Here is a 23,702-nt window from a genome sequence, read left to right as displayed (position 1 = left end):
TGACATTTTCGTCACTTTAACTAAGCGAATTCTTAATTCAAATTAATGCAAATTTGCACTTAAAGTATGAGCGTGTAATATAAAGATTGCGCAAAAACAGTGCACTTTAAACTCGACAAATTAGTACAGTTACTTTAGAAAAACTACGGTCCATTCTAGGCGGTGTATCTCCGTGGTGCATTTGGTAAGACGCGTAGTGAAAGTGATTGCGCGGATGTCGCGTGCGAGCCGCCGACCTTGCCATATACGAACCTCGCACCCGCCGGCGCATCGCAGGCCGCCAGGGTTGCCAGTTGGAAAAAACATTGAGAACACAACAAGGGCATCTACAAAAAACTAGCTTCAATCAACTCCAGTCACAAAGATTAAAACACCAATATTTCTCTGTATGCTAAAACATGGATTATAAAAACATTTTATTGTAAATAATATTGTAATACAACCTTTATCTTTTGTTATTTCAAAACACTTGACAACCCTGACCGCTGTGATCTTCGCCGCTGCGACATTAACCTTGAAATAGTTTCTTACCTGCCTTGGTGATGAGGCAGGTTAGCAGTTGGATAATTATGATTCTTGACAATACCTTACTCTTCTTGTAAATGACTTGGGTAAACAGTAATTATTAGCTTTCTCATTATTTAACTGCACCTTCATTTTTTCATAATTCCTCCAACCAATTTCAAGATTTTTTAACAATGTTCAATCTACATTGACATCTAAAGTTGTTACTATTTTATTCACTGCTGCCATTGTACAATACCTCAGTCTCACATGAACCGACAAAGTGTGTTTACTTCCGCTACCGTTATCTTATAGTTCCGTATAAATACTAGCTATTATCATTGGTTTTTAGTTTCAAAATGACAAATTTTTGATATATAAATGTAAGTCTACAGTCGATATTGTCTATTGACATTCATATTTGGACTTTTTTATATTATAAGGTGGCAAACGAGCAAGCGGGCACCTGAATCCGCCGGAATAGCGAAGCGAACGCTGCCCATAATCCGCAGAAATACAAGGTAATAAATGTAATCTTTTGTTACATTTAGAATTACTTAATTAACAACCAGCATTCGAGAGTATCCTATGTGTTCTTCCACGTCTATGCCAAATTTACTCGAAATCGAATTAGCCGTTTAGGCTACAAACTCTAACAAATATCCATCCATCCACCAAGCCATCCACCTAAACTTTTACATTTATAATATTAGTATGATTTTTCTATCTCAATGAGGTTAAAATTTTGCTTGTTTTAATTTAGACAAAGTAAACAATGAATCAATGTGTCAGTGTATTTTTACTCTTTTACCTTCGTCTAACCATGAACCGCGACGAGGTAACATAACGAAATATCTGTTTCTAAACTTTGAAAACAGTTGATTTCTCAAACATATAATGCCGAGATATCATTTGTATTAAAGTGAAAAAAATGCTATGTAACAAGGAAACGCGCTTGCGAAACTCGTTTGAATCTGTTTGTATCACCTGTGTAGACTATGGCCGATGTCACTGCGATCACGTGGTCGCTATGACTTTGCCGTTTGTAATGTCGCAATCATATTTCATATCTCGATTTAGTAATTGTTCTGGATTCATGCGGTTATTGTTCTATTAATAATATTTCACAATTAACACCAGTTCCTGGTTAGGAATTGTCCGCTTCTGTTGAGTTCTGTCTTCCGTTAATGTTAATTGATTCTACTACTAGGAATAGCATTTAATGTTTTTTCATTTTACTTTTTTATACTTTTTTTTATAATTAGTAGTGTTTCAAGAATGGAACATAAATGTTACATTCGTTGTAAATCTTGACTGCGTATGACGGATAACTTTGAAAGCAACACTTGCCTGCCTACTATAATGACCAAAGTACAAATACTTATTATATTGATGAAATTATTTTCGTTTACATAATTACAGACGTGTGGAGTTATAGAAGCGTATATTGGCAAATAGTGCGTATTTGTTTCGGGGCCGCGTTAGAACGGGCGACCTCTCGCCTCACGCCTGCGCTCCACAACTAGCATTGAGGCATTTACCTTTCCTAGGTCGGACTTGTCCTCAATACACGCTTGAAGCGTTGATTTATTGCGATGCATGGAATGCAGCTTTGGTTGAGAGACAAATTTTGTAATAAACTCCTAAAGTGACATATTTTGAGAGAATGCCTACTTTAGTAAGACTTGGCTTATTCGAAAATTAAAGCATTACTTAAAAAAATAGGCTAATGTTTCTAAAGATTGTTTGGTATGATTGATTACGATGAAATTTGGCATAGATATAGAGCATAGCCTGGAAGATCACATAGGCTACTTTTGTTTTTTTTTTAATTCTACGCGGTCAGTGTCGCGGGCGACAGTTTTTTGTATAAGCAAGATAACTGCCCAAAAAATATCTTAAAAGTTGTACCTTCGAGTATCCTAAGCTACGTTGATCAATCTTATTTGAAATCAACATTTGCATGCCGTATTTACTAAACTCCATAAAAATAAAAAAGCACTGACCAATTAAAGCTATAAAATGTTCTAAGAAATCTCAAGAATTCGAATCGTTTATATTAAATCGCTACTAAAATCGTTACATTAAATTTATTTAGTGCATTATGTTTGAGTAAATAAAAGAAACAATTAATTAAAATTAGTCTTTTAATATGTTAATTTTAATTTTATAAGGTGGGAACTGTAATAATTTTTATATATAACCTGAACACGTGTTTTATTGCCTTGTTTTCAATGATTTTCAACTATCGAATGTTTCCGGATAGTAGTTGAGTTTTCATTGTTCATATTTGAAGCTGTGATTACTACAATAATTTATTAACATTTTCGGAACCATATTTTTTATTATTAAAGTGACTTGTAATATGCCTTTTGACTCGTTTTTGACTCGTGTTAATAAATTGTCCCTTGTTAATAATACTAACTGTAATAGTTAGCAAATAAGCTTGAATTTTCGCTTAAATAAACTTTATATTTATTCCTATTTTCCTCAGGCTAAGTTTATAGTAGAATTAACAACTATATTAGGTCTATTAAAGGTTTGTTTAGTATTTTAATAATCTTTTAAAATCTGAAAAGTTTGTGATAACTCTATGTCATTGGGGTGCAAGGCCTAAAGAATAGTAAAGTAAAGATTGGTTAATGATATCTGACCCTAAGCCTAGCCTAGATTGTAGCTATCATTGTATTGCTATCATTTATACATATAATAAAATTGGACTATATGTTTGTAATGTCAAAGTAAAAATTCCAGATTTCGGGAAGATGATGTATTTGCATTGCTGATAACGAAAATCGCATTTAACATTTTTTGTCTGTCTGTCGGCAAGCCGCGTTTGTTCCGGGTAATCTCAGAAACGGCTGGTCTTATTTCGACCGGACTTTCACTGAAGGGTAGCTGACATAGACGGGCATATTATAGGCTACTTTTTTATGTTATTATTGCGTGGACGAAGTCGCCGCCAACACTTAGTCTAGCATAATGTAATATAACAGTTAGCAGTTTTAGGTTTAGATCTACTAGTAAAGTGTCAAATTTTTTCATGGAACAGTGTACACATGTAATAGTTATGTAAACAAAATGTTAAAAAAACCGCTACTCACATGCTTTTATCTTGTATCTACAGTTAATGATGATTCCGTCATTTATTTGCATTTACATTTCATTACCTTTGAAATAACGATAGAATTGGACTAAATGGAGGCTGTTGTATAAATACGCTATGTTTTGATCTACAAGTATTTTGCTTATACAAGTACTTATTATTAAAAAATATATAATTACTAGATTAAGAGCCGAATACTGAAACAAACCTTAAATACTATGGTCCAAATATTTAGCAATATAGAGACGACACCAAGCATTAGAACGCGAGTCTTGCATTTGTGACATGGCAAAACATGCACGAAAGGTATTGGGTAGGAATGTTACTATTTATGTTAGTTAGTCTTAAACATATCTAAAAATAAAATTTATAAGATTTACTCTAGCTTTGATATCATCTAGATTTTTACCGCTTACTAATAGTAGCAGTAATTTAATTCTATAACATCAGTTAAAAAAAAAAGTTGGAAAATTTACGTCAAGAAGTGTGACATTATTGGAATTATCTATTCAAATGTGTTCAGTAATTGAAAATTAATTCAATAAGGACGGTGACTGAAGGAAATTTTTGAGGTTAAATTTAAATCGAAATAAAAAGTTTCGGAATTAAGTAATCAGAATAAAAAACCGTGGAGTATTTTAAGTCGAATAGATTTATATACGTGTTTGTTTTGTTTTTATTAAATTCGTTCTTGCTTAATAGATGCTGTATAGTTTTTATTATTCCTTTATTTAGCTTGTACTCTATTTACAATATTTTATCTAAGGAAGTAATCTTTATCCGACATTAATACCTTTTGTAACCGCTTGGTAATAACATTGACACTAGACTTGCCTTAAGTTAAACACTTTCAGCGGGAAAAAATAAGCGATTACGACAATCATATATTTAGTATTTATAATTCGTACCCATTTTTGATTTTGACCTATAAGATGTCTAATAAATCTAGAAAACTGTTTAATCTTTAAAAGTTTACTTGATTTTAATACTGAGATTGTTGCTTTTAGTTTCCTTTCTGCTTGTCGTATTGAGATTGGTTCAAATTGTGACACTAAAGTTATATTTAGCTAAAAATCATCTAGAAGCTTCTACATCACTCTTGTACGTTTTTGTTCGACATATTTTTCAAATCCTATTTCCGCGTCAGTTTATACTTTGGGCGTCGTAATGATATGTCCGACATTGAACGCTCGACCCGATTAAGCATAGCAGATGAGTCGCGAGGTCGCTGCGCACTCTCTGTCCCGCTCAACCTCACTCTTATCGTTTATTCAACAATATTCACTTGCAACCAGAGGGCAACAATAGCAACTGCAGTATGACATTTGATAAAGATGAGTGTAACAGCATGTTAAATAGTTAACATTGCCTAATAAGTTTGTCAACTTCATCAACTTGCCCTTGTCCCTGCGGTGGGTCTGCACAGTACGTGCTCTTCCTTACATTTCTATCAGACGTCACACCTGAAATTACTCCTTTCTTGAGCAAATCTTAATTCCCATCCGTTTATTTATATTTTCTTCGATCTTCCACTACCTTTGCAGCCATCTTTCTTTCTTAATACTTCCTTGTATATGTCCTTATTATTTCGCCGCATATAAAGATACAATAGTAAAAGTATCCGTACTATATCCATTGTTTTTAGAAATGACATCTTTTATTCTGACTGTACCTTAAATCTAACTAAGGGTAAATATTCTTATTGGGCTAGTATATCAAGATAATAGTTCCGTCACGTACATGACAAGTACGTAACACCTTATTTTACTCTACAATGACTATGACCTGCAGTGTACAAGAATCATAGCATTAATACATTCCACGGTAAAATGTAATCTAGTTCTGTGTTAATACAATTGTTTTTCGTTCCACTTCTAATGTTTTTTGATAATCATCATTGCGATGTCATTTTATGTTATCAATCTCTTAAATATAATACGTTAGTGTTGAAGTAATACATACAATGTTAATTAGGACAAAGTATTGTTATCTGATTAAGGCCTATGGATAAATTTTAATAGATAGACAAGAAATATGTTTCGATGTTATGACGTAGTTCGAATAAACACTACTGAGTCATTACAATTGTAATTGAAATTTTATCAAGTAAGCAATTTCAGTTACTTGTAACTTGTTTTTATAACAATATAAAGTCAGTGCTTGAAACACTTGCTTCGATGGTGCTTGACCACAGTCAAGCATTGACCAAGTAACCGCACCTGACATTAAGTGGTAATGGATCTTAGATACTAAGGTACCTAATTTACCGAACGATTTGAAAACCTTACAAGAAACAAGAAACAGATACAATCAAAATCCTTTAAGGATCTAATCCTAAGAATCCTCAATTTTTTAGACTCTCTTTGTTGATGTTGCTACATGCAGTTGAATTATTCTCACTCTAGCTGCTATCCCACGTGATAATAAGTTCTTATCACTTTCTTCTATAACACTCTATTGTCGACATCTTTGATATGAGACTTGGTATTTTCCCAAAGTTTCACTAGTCCTTCTCCTACTAATTTGTTTCCGGTCTGCTCCTGGATCTTAGATTGTTCCATGTTACTTGTTCCTTCTAGTTGACTTTATATTAAATCAAATTACATTACTTATTACAATCTTTAGTTCGATCTATTTCATCTGTCACGTATTGGTAAACTGTTATATGAGACGTTTGTAAAAATTTCGCAATGTAATGTTTGAAATGGTCGTATTGTTGGCACATTGAGACACATTGTGAGCGCAGAGTTCAGTTACCAAGGCGCCTCGCACTTGTCTCATATAACAATCGATTGTTGATACACACGATGTCTGGCGGCCCGTCAAAATAAAACCAGCCGTATCAAATTATTCCGTATCGTCCCATTAATTTGCCAATAAAGTGTACCGGTTTACTTAATCGTTCTTTTAGTAACACTTCGATATGGTAACTAACCGGATGACATGTTTAAATACATCTTTTTTACTAATTAACGTTTTAAAGCGAATGGGGTTGGAGTCCATTACCCCATTGCACCATATTACCATCATTTACAAATCATTTTTTAAATTCCAATCCATTACAAATTCTGAATTAGGCTACAAAAAGAATAATATAAATACCAGGCTGTATATTTTTGGGCACGTATTTATAAATGTTGAATATATTTTTAAATAGGTCGGTAACCAGTACGACTTTAAACGAGAATGTCATAATTAAATCTACATCCTTGAGTTTTGTAGACGCTTGTAGAATCCTAATGTTTTTTTTTAATATTCAAATCGGTTCGATTTTTATGGATCTAGAATCAATTTATGATTTTGATTGCGCCAATTCCCACGGACAAAATAATGTGATCGCACAACGTAAGTTAATTTAATGATATCACATAACTTCATCGAATTTTAATGCTTCGATCTTCAAATATTATTTTTAACAAAAGAAAAATAATTAAAATAACGATTAATATTTAAGATATTGTAACCGAGACGCTTAACAACATATGTCTCACTGAAAGCCATAATCAAAGCCTCTGGAATACCATGTGACATCAAGACATTGTCGTCATATTTCGAGTATTTTTTACATCTTGTTTCTGTTTATAGGATGAGATTTCCTCATTGTGTGGTTGGCATTAAATAGAAAATTGTCACTTCCTTCTATCTAGATTCGTCAGAGGCCTTTACCCTTGTAAATTATTCCTGATGCGTGATTATGAATGAATGTCTTTCTTTAAACATATAACAATAGAGTCATTCATACGGTTTTGTTTGATTCTTGGCAATCGGACAGCTCACGAGGATATCTGTTGGGCGAGGGTTTAATTTGTATGCGATGTAATACTCACCGACCTTCCCCAGTATGGACATTCTTGTAATTGTTTCCTTATGAGAACGGCGACATGGGAATGTATAGATATGTCAACTGCTGCTAAGATGGCCGAGAAGGCCGGTGCCCTGGCAGTGGTTCTTGATATCATCGTTATAATGTAGTAAGCAATTAATGTGTGCCCTTTAATCATTGTGTGCTAAAACATTGGTGATACCTACATTCTGTTCCTTCTAGCTTCAGGTAATCACATGAAAGATGGCCGAAAACTGTAGAAATCATCAAAGTGGTAAAAGTCTAAAGTTTTATATTAGGTACATTTTATATTACCATTTACTTTTGCTACAAGATTGTGCGACGTTAAGGTGTAGTGTTTGTAACAAGAGTTTAAATCATTTTTTCACTTGGTGTATTATTTCATTGTCCATTCTATATCGCTACATTTCTACAATTAATTAGTAAACAATTAGGTTGATATCTAAATATACATGACACTGTTCGTGACCACTGAACGCTTATTTGTTTTAGTCAACTTGATACAGATAAAATAACCGCGACAGATAAAAAAACCGCAACGTGATTGACATGTAAGTGCCGCTGTCAACGCTCCGAGTGGCCAATTAATTGGCAACAGACTATAATAGTAACGGGTCGATATGAGCACGAGATCGCAATAAATCAATATGACAATAAAGTAAACTGTCTCGATTATAATCTTGGCGACGGAGACGCGTGACGTCACGCAGCGTCCCCTTCCCGCGCCCCGCGAGGCCTTGCAGCAGCCTTATTATCATAAACTGTGCTGGTAACATCGCGGCTTAATTGTAATTTTAAATTATGTTTTCGCCGGATTTACGTTGCGAGATCGCGATGAGCAAATGAATAAGACGGTCATGGAGATCGCGTTTGGCGAATTGTTAACGATATTCGAATTTAAACATGTTATTGAACGTGACCTGCTGATTGTTGATGCTTTATTCATATATTTAAATCTGACGCTGTTGAATTGATTTTGGAATCGATAACAAGTAGCAAAATACAAGATGCATCATATGTAACGGCTTATAACAGTTGATGTTACAAACGATTCGCACCTCATCAGTTTTAGAATTTAGTGAAGAACAATACATACATAAAATTACAACTAACTGGATATATGGACTTGAAGATGAAGATGAAAAGCTTTGTATCTTGTATCTCATTCGTATCCTTATGAGAAAAATGGTCTTCGAGTTTTTCTTTTCTCAAATCTCTTTAGTCTGATGATTAAAATGTTTACGTAATAATTATATTTGAAACGCAAAGCAAAGATGTAATTTTATCGACAGTCCAATGCGACAAACGCGTCGCGTTATGTAACAACTGGTTACGGAGTGAACTTTTTGTTCCCATTTTGCTTTGTTGCGCATTTACAAGTATTACCGACGTAATTGTTCGTCAAGATCGGACATGTCATTGTGTCAACTTTAGAATATAAGATACTGGGAAAATGCTTACCGTGTAAATTATCACGAAAATGTTTCTAAACTCCGACATAATGAGCAAAAAACATAATTGTTGCTAGGAAACATTTTAAAACCTTGAATATTTTCCACTAGTTATTGTATTAAATACTTGATAATTACATAAATATGATAAAAATATCGTTACTAGCCTGTCAAAGTCAATTACTAGAATTACAAAAGTCATGCTTTACTAGAGGCTTTTGTAGGATAGTTTATGAAAATTGGTCAGTGTATGAAAATTAAAGTATTTGAGAATACTAAGGCTTGCAACAACTTAATGATCAGAAACAAAGGACATTCTTTGCCTCCTAGTTTAAAGGGTTCTTACGTCCTATGTTTCTTGTTTAGTTATCTTATTACTAGCTTTTGCCCGCAACTTTGTGCGCGCGGAATTAAAAAAAACTAATACATGTAGCCTATGTATTCTTCCAGGCCATCCTCCACATTTATGCAAAATTTAATCGATATCCGTTCAGCCGTTTAGGTTACAAACTCTAACAAACATCCATCTAAACTTTTGCATTTATAATATGTACGTATTAGTATCATTCTATCGGCATACCAAAAAAATTTTAAATAGAATTATAAAATAAATTTCTGCGGCAGACGCAAATTGACCTTTAGAATACATGGTTTTGACAATTTCGATATATTCACATTTTTATATAAGTAAGGCTCGTGCAATTTAAATTAGTTTTTTTCTCACGCGCCACATAAAGATATCACTGTTAGGTACTATTATTATTTATTTATCTCTTAGCATGAAATTAACAAGATAGCTGAATGTTTAAGTTGATTTAATCAGTTCCACAACGTTGAAAAATGATTTTTAGAGTTTTCTCTTTGAAAAACAGACTTATTTACACCAGTTTAAAAGAATTCACGTGACTTAGAATGTATGTAATTGATTCTAAATGCTAGTTTTGTAGCTTTACTTATTTTTATATGTTTATTAGTGTCATTTAAATACTAAGTAATTAACGCCAAAATGAGTAAGGGCCTGTCCTATAATACTTGGAAATTATAGGACAATCCAACGTTTAAAATATGTGATGGAAGTAACGGATTTCGGTACTCTATCTAATAGTGACGTCACTTTAAAGCTATCAACCTCTTTCAGCTAGTGGTAGGACAGGGACTTATTGTTGTTATACGAGGATGGAGCCCAGTAAGAATTGTGTAGAAAACGAAGAGCTTAGATATATCTTTTTGCAGCTTTCAATGTTTCTTATATAATATTGTAAATGTGAAAGTTTAGATGGATGGATGGATGGATGTTTGTTAGAGCTTGTAGCCTAAATTGCTGAACGGATTTCGATGAAATTTGGCATAGACGTTGAGGATAGTCTGGAAGAACACAGATGCTACTAACTTTTGTCTTTTTGAACTCCTTGCGGACGGAGTCGCGGGCGAAAGCTAGTAATATTATAAATATGAAAGTTTAGATGGATGGATGGAAGGATGTTTGTTAGAGTTTGTACCCTAAACTGCAGAACGGATTTCGATGAAATTTGGTATAGATATAGAGGATAGTCTGAAAGAACATATAGGCTACTCACTATCGTTTTTTTTTTAATTCCACGCGGACGGAGTCGTATCTTATATTATTATTCTTCGTAATCTTATATTATTATTACCTTTGCATACTATTCTGCAAAACATACATATTTATGTATGTTATGTATCTCCACGGTACGACTTAATCAAGGTCAAGAATAAAATTTCCGTTGAATGAGGGAAAAAAAATTAACACTTGTTTTAATGTCATTGACAAAGGTCACTTTATTTGATGTCCGTTTGGTGAATTCAGATGTAAAATTATATCAAATCTGAGATCGAGCTATTATAAATAGGGAAGTCGTACAAGGCTAATCGTAAAATTTCATTTCAATACGGCATGAACTGGGTTTATTTTTAAAATTTACAGCGCAATTTTTTAAATTCACATTTTGTAATTCATTGTTGCAAAAATAAAAACATATGTTATTTACTAGCTTTCGCCCACGACTCCGTCCGCGTGGAAATAAAAAAAACAAAAGTAAGTAGCCTATGTGTTCTTACAGATTTTCCTCTGTCTATATCCAAATTTCATCGAGATCCGTTCAGCCGTTTAGGCTACAAACTCCAACATTTATCTATCCATCCATCCAACATTTCGCATTTTTAATATTAGTAAAATTATACTGTAATAGGTTTAAAAAATCATAATATACAATTGTAATGTCAACGGGCAAAACAAGATTGACTATTTTATTAAACTATATATTAGTTGTTTTAAAAATATTTTGGTCTTAGATCATATTGCTCGAGAGAAATAATTTTAAATAATTTTAGTCAGTTTAGGTACTCTGACCGCCTAATGAAGCGATCGTGCATAGACAAAAAGAGCGCCAAAGTCTAAATGTCCCAATGCTTACATCTGGCATATCCTATCAAAAGTTGTCCGTACTCATGACATTATTGACTTCAGAAAAAAAAGTGATATGCGAACTCAAAAGAAATGTAGGGACAATACAACAATTATTTCTACGCTATCAAATATATTATTGTTTTTATAAACAGTAATCGCTCGATTGAATTCATTGACCGTCTGGCTGCCATACTTCAACAGATATATTTTTATATTCAGTAAAAGCGCTTAGAATTGTTACTGGGAATATCTTGTTTTGCTCTAAGATTAATTCTTAAAATAGATCATTTATTTCTAAAATATTTATTCGAAGTAAGAAGAAATATGTTTTGAATTCGCAATTCTGATATTTTATGTTAAAATGAAAATAATCTTTAACTGAAGTCTACAATACTAGTGTATATAAAGTAATTGCATATAGATTGTTAATTTTAAACAATTCTGAACAAGTTAATTAGGTATGTATTTAATTGTGAGTTCATTCACATCGTCGTTTTTCTGATAAACAAAGTTAACATAAAAAAACGTTTCTATATTTATATTTAGCATGTATTTACATATTTGTATTGTTAAGAAGAAAATTAGTACCGTGCTCTAGAATTGATGCAACACTTGATTGTCGGCATAAACGTCACGTCCCTAGCTGACAGCTGTCAATGTCATTACAAGGATGGATATTCGCGCGCAATCCTGACGAGATCTTTAGTGCAGTGTTAAAATTAATATCGCTAGTTACAATTATGTTAATTGTGTAAAAGTTTGTACTTTTTATTTTCATTGGTAAATTAAGAAAATTTGGATGCATACTGTTGTAGTTTTTAATCGCTTAGTAAAATTCTCTCAAATATGGCGTGAATACTTATTTTTGCCTACCTACCTAAATCTTATACATTAGTATGGTGGGGGAGGATAAATTTAAGTCTTATTTTTACATCCTAGGGAAAAGTTTACTTGGCGGGTAGGGAGTGTATTACTAATTTACCAGTTCTTAGCTCAACGTATATATTTTCTTAAAAAATTTTTTTTGTAAATCGTAAAAACTATATAATTTTTATCTTTATTGTGTGCGAAACTCGTAATCGCTTGTTTTATTAACGTGCTACAGTTTTCCAGTCGTAAAATAAACAAATACACAAGCCTTACAGGAAGCGTTAAAGAACTACTAAAGATGGCTATTAAAATTTTAGTCAGGCGTAATCCGATAGCATCTGTGTAACGGTAGGTAAGTTTTAATTAATGATAATCTCATACAGGACTGTTTGCTTTATAAAATGATACAAATGTGTGAATTACAGTTGGGCGTGTGACGGTCGGCCCGACTAAATGAACGCCGAGTATAAATTTCCCCGGCATTCCCACACACAATCGTCACTGCGTACCGACGCAGATGCTCCCCGCGCCTGTGTGCGCACTGTACCACGCACGCCTCCGCTTGTGTAAGTGCACGTAGTCGTTCACACGACTTACACCAAATATTTACATTCATCCTCAATGCACCTTATTTCATAAACAGTTAAGTTCAATATTGAATAGCGTACGGATTTCACGCGCAATAATAAAGTTGTTCCGCTGTACCGTATTGTTTCATGTTTACGCGTATCTGTGTGCCGAGGTTAAGTAGAGCGGCGTTATCTTGGAACAGAGATTCCGTAGAGTTTGGATTATAGAAACAAATGATGTTTAAATATAAAACGTCGAAAAAAATCGATATGCGTGAATCGAGTTTCGGACACGCGAAGCAATCTTATCTCAACAAAGTGACTAATTGCCATTTGTATATTTGTTGATAGTGAATATTGAAACGTGAGGTCAGTGAGTTAGTAAGATAATAATTAATTTACATGGTATTAACATCACTAATGTGTCCACATCGGATTGTGAAGTAGAATATGTAACCGAATGCAAAACGTATGGGCTGGCAATTGCGAATAATTTAATTTCATAACATTCGAGGGTTTAACGCGTCGGCCGGCTAGTTTAAATGTCATCGAACGGGGTTTCGCAAGAGCGTCAATCACGGGCGGTCACCTACTTTCGCGATCGGTCGATGGCGATTAGTCGACTATGTACATTCACTGAGGCCTCGACTCACCTCTACGCAACAATTGTTTCTGTAGGAATCTTTTATTTATGGCAGCGGCGCGCGCCTGTGTGTGTGGGCAGTGAGCGACGCCGCTCGTGTTTTACCTGTATCGTCTCCGTGCCGTTCGAAATGGCATCTTACAGCGTCCTTTCAAGATTGTTTTCGGATCGACGTTGCGGGCGACAGAAATGCTCTACCGATAATAAGTCAACGCTCGAACTCGCCTGTTTGACAGGATTCCAACCGCGTCTGTCCCTGTTTGTTTATTGTAATCGGTTTGACAATGAGCTTAAGGTGCGGTTTCGAGTGATCTCCCGGGCCGCGCTCTCCCGTGATTGTTCTCTGTGCTGCTCGGCGCGGCGCGGCGGCGCGGCTGTGTTTGTGTTTGTATGATACGTCATTGTATACTGGCTTACTGTAGATTTGCCTCTTAGCATCCATAATTGCGTGGCGACTGAGCGACTTTTAAATATCTTCATGCCTATCCTTATTTATTTTATTACTTTTTTATTAATTTGCTGTAGACTATTTTATATCAAGTAGGTATTCTGTGATAGCCAAAAATAAGTGATGCTATTTATTAAATTTATGTGTATGTAAACGCGTCTACAAATTATCAAGAAGTTAATTAGTCGACGATATCGAATACTTTCGATTGATAAGTTTTAAAAATAAGTAATTAAATTGCACTAACAATAAAAATAATTGTTGAATTTGTAGCATTAAATGATTGTAGGCTTTGTCGGTGACAAAAACCGTTGACGATTCCGACAATCCCACAGATAACGGAAGGTCAATGAGGAGACGTCAGCGGGCGCGGGATGCGGCGCTAGAGCGAGCGCGATGTCTCACTGCAGCCGTCTCGCTCGAGCGCCCGACCTCCTTGCAAGTGTTGCGCCCGCAAGGTCGGCCCGACCGCCTTAATTAATAAACCCACCGTAAAGTATTTTAGCCGATCGGAGAGGCTACTACAATCTCACTCAGCCTTTTGTCTAGCTGACCGAGCGCTGTACCGAGCGAGGATTTTTTTATTTGCGCCCGCCTAATTACGTAAAACGCAAATAGGTATAGCACAGATAATAAAACACGGTAAATATTTTTAATGGCACGAATCACATGACTTTACCAAATATTATTTAATTTTTTGGACATTATAATTTAATTTCCAGAAGAATAAAAAATTGAAAGAATTTCGGTTTGGTTTGAGTCACTCTTAGAGCGGAATAGTTTCTAGACTGGATGTGAATACGAATTTTAAGTAGTTTTTTATTATGTAAACGAGTGTATCGCACAGGTGGTGATAATTCCACCTGACAATAAGCTGTCAACGTCACTTTACACACCTGCAGCAGTGTGCTGTGTAATGTGTACGTCGTTAGTTGACCTTCAACATATTTATGTTACGTTACAATGTAGAACAATAAGATGCCTTATAATTACAATTATTTAATTTTTGACGTTTCAATCTCTACATGTGTTTTGCCCGCCAAAAGTAATCATCGATCGCCAGTAGATCGTAGCCATGCTACAAAGATCAATCCAAATAACCCCCAATGGGCTGATGGCCTTAATGGGAAAAAAACTAAACTAAGCATTTTTGCGTAGGCATTATTGGAGTTTGTTTTAACCGTATCAACGTAATTAACTTCAACACCTAGAATACTTATCCCGCCAAAAAGGCGCGCTATTGCAATACGTCTGAAGGACATTCACAGTTGTCAGATAGGGACGGGACATATATGCCTAATCTAGTGTTGTCCGATTTTCTTCGTAAAAGTATTAATTAACATTTAAAGCCAGAATATTTTATAATTATTGTTAGAACTAAAGTGTAAAAGTGTATCTGTATGGAGTTAATTTCTATGTACTAAATAAGAAATTACATAGAGGTATCGAATTATGTAAGCGACCGGCTATTAGACGGCTTTCCGAGTTTGGTTACGCATCAAATGTAACATAACGATTCGATCAAATCGTATTAGATAAAACTCACACTTGGCTTAATAAATCTAAACAAACTCTCACGACACTTTCATCTTAAAGGGTTGGCTAAAAAAATGCCCAATTTTCCAATGACTACTTTGATATAAAAATTTGAATTTATGCTTATAAATACGTTTCTGTACTCTCTATTCATTTCTTACTTTTTAAGAGAAATGCCCTTTATTGTTCTTTTATTTTCGGACCTTTAACGTTGCTGATCAAAGTACAATAGAGAATTTTTTTAATATAAACGTTCATCAAATGAAGTGGTGTACCGAATGTCGGTTTGCTTATGGGATTGCTATAAATAGCGGTTTTGCAAATAACTGGACTGACGCCGTGCCGCGAGCCGTGGCCGCGCCGACTGAACTGCGCGAGTTTATCCACTAGACGCCCCGCGCTAGGGATGTGCATGCACAGATGCGCTAATGAGTATTTAAATAATACCGATTAACGGTAATTTCCAATAAGCATTTTGGAAAAGATCATAATTGTTGATTTTTTAAAATCTAAATTATAACTCAATGTCAAACATATGATTGTTGATGTTAATTAAATAAATCTTATGTTTGTTTTGGTCATGGTAAGATTTTATTAAAAAAAAAGTAGCGTCCATTTTAAAAAGTTCGTGTATAATCTGTGGTAATTCTCCGGTGTGGCTCCACATTGTTACTTGCTTATGTAAGCCGGAGCGTCTTCCACTTTCGAATCAAGTTTATTGACACGGCAAGCTCGACAAATGCTCGCTTCACAGTTACATCGGCGCGGCTCTTTGATTATACGTACGTACGTGTGCACCGAAATGCGCGATCTTATTCCACCGTGCCGCGCCGCGTAATGTTCCGATTTCGACAGAACCGGATCCGAATGCTGCGCACCCGCACCCCGCCTTCACGTTTACTGAACACATCTACCTGTTTGACATTTCGGGTGTCGTCCGTAAATATTCGGATTCAAAAAGGTTGTCACTTAAAATTTTTAGTTCACTTTTTTATATATTTAATCATAGCAATCACCAACCCATAAGAAATATTTATATCGCAGATATGTTAGCTTAGATTGATATGGCAACATTGATGAGGAGAAAAACGAAGTTGCAGATAATATACAAGCAAAAAGAACAAATACTGAACTTGGCAAATATGTTAAATTGCTTTATATTAGTAAAGGAAGCTAACAAAAATATTTAAGAATAGGGAATTATATAAAGGGAAAGTATAAAGAGAAGAAATATATATATAGAAAAATGTATAAAGACAATAGAATATTTCAGTAAGCAGTTATGTTTAGCCATTATCTTTCAGTCGTTTTCTATCTACCTTTAACCGGCAAAGTGCAAATCATCCTCATATTCATATGAAGTTTGGATGGATGGATATTTGTCACGTTCGAAACCTATAGTAATAAATCTGTGGGGTCCCGACAGGTACAGGAGTTTGGTTACTGTTACGCTTCAGTTATTAAAATCAATATAATATGTTTCAAAAGTCTATATTAATTCTAATAAAAGTCGTTTAATGATTAAAAATATTCTTTTGAGTCAGCTTTACTGAGCGTTTGTTTTCTTGATCGAAATGTCAATAATGTATTTCACATTGTCTTTTTTTGTAACTTTCTATACAAAATCAGAGAAATATTTATATATTTGTTATTACGATACATTAAAACTATTTAAGTTAAGAACAGGAATATATTTGTTACTGCTTGAAACACGGAAAAATAACACTTGGACATAATTTAGAACATTATTAACATAACGGCGTCGCGCGACTCGCTTATGTTAACACTATATATCAGTACAATGATTTTAATCAATTAGTCCCTGACAAGACAAATAGAGGCTTTAATAAATTAAAGACAAAGATTTATAATAGTTTTGTGTAAACAAGTTTATGCTAATTTTATGTACGCGGTTGATATTCCGTCGGAGCTAGCTTTCAAGTGGTCATTAAGTTTTTAATGGCGATAAATCTAGCTGTGTAAACGCGGCCGATGCTAAACGCTCACTAATCACAGCTTAAATCGCTAAGCTCCTTTCGTCAGGTTCAGCGCGAGCCACTTAACGTGCCGCTCATCTGTGTCGAAGTCTATACGTTGTTTATTAAATGGTTAACAAATTTTGTGTATTTATATATTGATAAATAATTATTAAAACTGTTCAAAAGCTATTTTTTAAATCGTGTATTTTATTTTTAAAATATTTATCATAACATATTACATATCGGTACTTTCATTAAAAATGCAAATATTTTATTTTTAATAATAACGATAAAAATATCAAAATTAATAAAAAAGTTTTATAACAGTTATTCTAAACATAATAAAATGTTTATATAAAATTCGACTTATAAGAACCGCGTTACATACTCATAAATAAGTTTGTTTTGGAATGTTTCGACAACAAAGGTATAGCTTTACGGCGATTTTCAAAACTAATAACGATAAAAATAGCTCTAGTGACTTTATTATTCACAACATAAGGTGTTCTGATGATTTATACACTCAGCGGTGAGGTCAATGACCTATGGTCGTGTGAAAATGATATTTTAAAAGGCGACAAAAGACGACTGATTTATGATTATTATTTAAAACTATTTGAGTATTTAGATTTTTATAGATAAGTGGAATATTTTATAGAAATTTACATATGTTTTTTATATGTACTTTACTTTCATTAATTAGATTATTATTATGTATATAACTAAGGAAAAAGATTCATTTACAGGCGTTTTGCTTTACACATTTAGTTTACGAAGCGTGTTTGTAGAGTGTAATCGCTTGTCGCTGACATCAAAACTCATAGCCGAGTGAAATCGAATAGAGACGATACGCTTCTGATTCCAAATTATTTCATTGAACAACCGTATTTTCAATTATTTTTTTTTAAACGAGACAGTTATATAGACTATACTAGACTACACTAATATTATAAAAAGGAAATATTAACATTTTTGTATTCTATGTATTGAAATAACTCAAAAACTACTGGGGCGATTTGAAAAATTCTTTCACCGTTAATAAATATCAAGGAGTAACATAGGCATTATTTCACGCGAGCGAAGTCGAAAGCAACAGCTAGTAAATATATAAAGCATTCGTCGTAAATGTAAATCGAGTTGCATATTAAAATAAACTATATGTAAAAGTATTAACATACTGGTAGTAAATAAAATTATCGTTAGTTAGAAAACAAGTTGTTATTAGGATTATAATCTTCATGCGAGTGAAAGAAATACCTAATTACAGCGTGCCGTTTAGTTTGCTTGTCATTTCTACTCATAAAGCTGCGTTTACATCATTGCCGATAGCATCTCGAAAGCGTACGCCAAGCGCGTAGGCATTTACATAGTTCGCGCCCACTCCGTACTCCGCACTCCGCATTTCTCTGTGGCAAGCCGATTTTTATACCCGAGTATTACACGGTCAAGTGGAAGCGTTGATAATATGCGAGACAATGTACTAAAGACGGACGCTATTTTACATTTCAGCGTTTGATTTCACCCGCTGGGACAGGTTCTGCGGCCGGAATGTGCGCTCGCCTCTAAGTGACCACGATAGCTTTTGGTACAAGAGAATTAATTTGTTGTTTATTAGTCACGACTCTTTCACACATGTAATAATATTGAAGCTATATTATGGCTTACATAAAACAATCATTGTTTCGAAGTAGCTTTTAAAAGCTCTTTCTTTTTAATAGTTTAGCTTTTAATATAGTAAAAATAACGCTTTGTAATCTATGATAAAATTATGTGTAAAGTAAAAATGTACCAAACAATAGTATGATTCTCACAAGATTAACTATAGTTATTACTAGTTCCTGCACGCGACTTCGCCTGCGTGAAACTAAAAAATAGAGCCTATGTTACTCACAGATAAATTACCTTTCAACGGTAAAAGAATTTTTTAAATCGGCCCAGTAGTTTTTGAGTTATTTCAATACATACAAAAATACAAATTTTTCCTCTTTGAATATTAGTATAGATAAGAATAACTAAACTAAATTATTTAAACATTAAAAAACATTAAAACATTATTTAAACATTACATACATTTGTACGTCTATATTACTAAATAGTTGTTTAAATTCAGTCTCATTAAATCCACTATGTGTGGATAGCCTACGGTCGAGTTAAATAAAGCGCACTTGCTCACTACTTTATTACTTTTTGTGGTCATAAATAAAAACGCTTTCGAGTAAAAACAATTTATGCCGTATTGAGTTTGTGAGCGTTGTGTTGGCGCCCGGCCGCTGCGAGCTGGTATCACCGCGACGCGCTTTTATTGTACGCTTGTTATGTCCGGTTTCTCAGCTAGATTTAACCATTCGTTAGTGTTTTTGGTTCGATAACGTTTCCGAACTAACGTAACTTGAGTTTTACTCCATTGAAACTTAGGTCAGCCTGACACTAATGAAGCATCTACGTCAACTATACAGTGCGACTTCGCACGCCTGAAATTAAAAAAATATATCCTAATAAGGTTGCTTTTTCATAGTGAAAGATTTTTTGAAATCGGCCCAATAGTTTTCGAGTAATTTCAATACATACAAAAATACAAAAATACAAAACTTTCCACCTTATAACATTAGTATAAATAACACTAATTTCAATGTACGAGTATAAGCAACATTGACATTATCTTAATATCCAAATATATTTAGTATGCATACGTATTCATTAATTTTTTATTCGCGCGAATAGAGCTGATGCAAAGTGTGCTAGCAATTAGTCTAGAAATCGATTGTGATGTATCGATTTTCTGTCAAATTATATCGAACGTACATTCGATTATTTGTCAGTTCTTTTAGTTTCATAGCTCATTAGCCGTGATATGAAAGTGTCTACGAGAAATCGAGAACACGACTTTGTTGAAATTTATTTCACTTAAGAACTTTAACCTCACGATAGCGGTCTGTTGTCTTTGGTAATGCGGAAAAGCGTTGGAATACTTACCTAGTTATTAAAAGCAAAGGTTTAAAAATAAGTTTAGTAAAAAAGTATTACAAAATCTCTTCTAAAATCACTTAATCATTAATTAGTAACTAGAAAACATATACTTACTTTTATTACGAGTGGTTTTGTATATCGTAATTAGTAAAATTGAGTAATTTAAAAAAAAATTGTTTTCCTTATCATTGTTAGTTCATAAGGTCATGTTTTTTTTTTTAAATAATGCTGTTGAAATATGAATTCAATTAGAGAGAATATAAAAATAGAATCAAGCTATACACGGGTGGGTGTTGTGACGTGTATCGTAGATGTCGTAGCAGTATAGGGCTGTGACGTCATCCCGCTACGAGCGCTACAACGCGTGGGCTACGCCCCCGGTATTACTGAATATTTTCTAGTTAGACATAATCCTGTTAATATATATGTAGATATGCAATTAAATACTAATTCACTAATGTCATAAATCACTTACTGTTGCTCGCGACTTCGTCTTCGCGAAATAAAAAATAAATATAAAAAATGTAGCCTACGTTACTTACTTATAACGTAGCGTTTTAATGGTGAATTTTTTTTGAATTCGGCCAAGTAGTTCTTGGGTTATTACATACAAAAATACAAATCTTTCCTCTTTATATTAGTATACATATATTTTCATAAGAACTTTTCTAATGTTGAAATTGTAAGTTACAGTGAAATGAAAAAATAAATTATTATAAAGTTATTGTTAAACCATACTTTAAGGAAAATCGTTAAATCTTTCAATTACAAAAAGTCACAATAAAAAACGAGATTAGATTATCATAAGACGTTCCATCTCTAATTCGGCTATAAAATGCCACATAACAGATAAGCTACCTAATTTTTCCAGTATTAGTGTGATCATGAATTTATAACGCGAATAACCTTTTAAATTATCAAAAAAACTGACATTAAACTTTGCATTATACATACATAAAACTGTAATAAAAAATAATGACAAATTTATAACGCGTTTACGTAATGTTCATAGTTAATTTTAGTCGACATCTGCTAGAGATTATACGAATAGTAAGTCAATTCCTATACAAATTTATTTTTTACTTAAGTATAAACTTACAATTCAGGTTTTTGTCGCACTTACATCGCCTTAGTATGTTTTTATGTAATTAAAGAATTTTGTCTCAAAAAATAATATATGTTTTTAAAAATCATCAATCCATAAAACAAAATAAAAAGAATAAATTTAATTTTGTAATCAAATTAAAAATTGAAATAACATAATTATGAGATTTATTGAAATAGCATTTAATTTATTAATAATCGTATTAGAATTTTAATTAATTAATAATTTAATAATTAATTAACAATCATATAAATCATAACATTATCTTCTAATTATTTATGCATAAAGTTTTGTGAACTACGAGTATAATAATCTCTTTTAAAAGTTTTAAAACTTACCATTTTCTTATTTATCAATAACTAGCTGTTCCCATGCGACTTCATCCGCATAAAATTATAAAAACTTTATTTTATTGTTTACATGTCAAATGTCATAATGACATGACATAACAAACCTTGACAATCTTGCTTCCTTGATGTTGGCAGCAACTTATGGTCTTTTTCCCACATTAGGATTTTATCCAAAATATTTACCCCCTAAGTTTAATCGCGTGAAAATATATAGCCTAAAGCGTGACGTGAGTTTAGGGCTTTTTATTTAAAACAGAATTATTCAAAAATATGCTGTAATTGCTGACATCTTATGCAACAAAGAAGTGTGTGTTTACGCTTTATTATAATAGTATAGATTTTTATTATTTAATATAATTAATCCCTATTAAAATTCGTAATTAAAAATAGTTTTTTTATCAGTGGTAGAGCCTAAAACAACGTCTAACGAATGGTCACGAATGGTCTGTGAGCATACGCGTAAGAAGGGGACAAATACTCTTTTTAGCGTCCCCTCTTCTGCGTTTTTAAGATAGGTCAAAGCATCAGCAAACTATATCGATTGATTATGGTGATTTAAGTTTCGTTCGCTGGATTGCCACCTGATACTATAAAAAAACGATTTGAGATGTATGAAATAATTACTATTTTCTACTTCATTAAGCAATGATACTCGTATACAACCGAGTGCTAATCCTTCCGATTTAAAATGAAATACTTGTGAGGGTAAACATATCTCATGATAAACGCCTCGGTAACCTGTCGCGAGCGCGCCGCAGGTTTCAATAATAAGTGATATTGCGATGATACGGACTGGAAAAACTCGTTCGCTGGATGTCGATATCCTTAAAGGTTCACCACACCATAATTGTAATAAACAACTGTTTGAACCATTCGAATTACATTGCGTCGTTGACTAGAATCAGTCCAAATTGTGTGTTTGATTAGAAAGCATTGTATGCAGTGTTTGTTGATACGTTCGGTATATGTTCGAGTCGGGTATAGGACGCAGTAACAGTTAACGCGATGCCAGGCCGCGGCTTTCATTCATGCCGCCTCGGGCCAAGTTCCTCGCGATCTCATCTTCCAATTACACCGCGTATGCTGCGCTGCGCTCAGCGATCTTTATAATTGTCGATTGATAGTAGCAATATATCTATATAGCGCGATAACGTTATGACGCTGTATATGATTTAAAATTGATTTATACTGACGCCTGCGCATATTTTACTATGCTAATGGTTTCCTTGAATTCATTTATTGGGTGATATATCGGTTCGTTTGGCTGTTTTAAAGGAAAACAATTGTGTATGTTTGTTTGTTGGATATTTAATTGTGATCATTGTGATTTTAGATTTAATTACGTTATCAGCTGTAGTACTAACAATTGGTTAAAGGGTTTAAGCATTTGTTAACGTAAACAGAGTCTTATTTTTGTGGTAACAAAAGCGTCTTTATGATATGAAAGACATGGGCTTGTTTACTATATGTATATCTGACTTGCCATGGTTTGTCGTGCTGCGTTGGGCGGTTTGTTATCGCTGGGAGCAATGAGTTATTGAAGCGCGTAGAATTTCGTCATAGGTGAGTATTTTCGAGGGCCGGTAGATTTGGCGGCGCATTGTGCCGGTGGATTACACAAACTACGAGCGCAATCGGGCGCTTGTGAAACCGCGGGGTCGTCGACCGACACCGATACCTAAATTAATTTTTCTCTTCGAGTCCGCAATGTCTGCGGCTCATTGTTCAATTTGTGACTCCGATTTTGGAGCACCGCCGCGTCGTCGCGTCGGAGCCGTTTTGGTGACACGGATTTACTTTCGAGATGGACGTGAAAGCAAATGCCGCATAAACATATTTCTCCCGCGCGAGCAAAAAACATTTCTAGTCGCTTCGAAAGTAGTAATTGTTAATAGTTTTTGG

At 33.8% G+C, this 23,702-nt stretch overlaps 1 long non-coding RNA gene across 2 annotated transcripts in view; it reads left to right on the top strand.

The window, feature by feature from the left end:
• The window catches only part of LOC106103706, a 121,821-nt gene that overhangs the window by 16,498 nt on the left and 81,621 nt on the right, over nucleotides 1–23,702 (top strand). For both annotated transcript variants that reach the window (XR_001225631.1, XR_001225632.1), the window contains exon 2: nucleotides 948–1,025. This is a non-coding gene — a long non-coding RNA (uncharacterized LOC106103706). The remainder of the gene's footprint in view (nucleotides 1–947; nucleotides 1,026–23,702) is intronic.

Source organism: Papilio polytes, unplaced genomic scaffold (assembly GCF_000836215.1).
Source record: "Papilio polytes unplaced genomic scaffold, Ppol_1.0 DF823731.1, whole genome shotgun sequence".
NCBI classification, from domain to species: Eukaryota; Metazoa; Arthropoda; class Insecta; order Lepidoptera; family Papilionidae; genus Papilio; species Papilio polytes.
The sequence above is the reverse complement of the archived record's forward strand: the minus strand, read 5'-3'. Positions and strand labels throughout refer to the sequence as shown.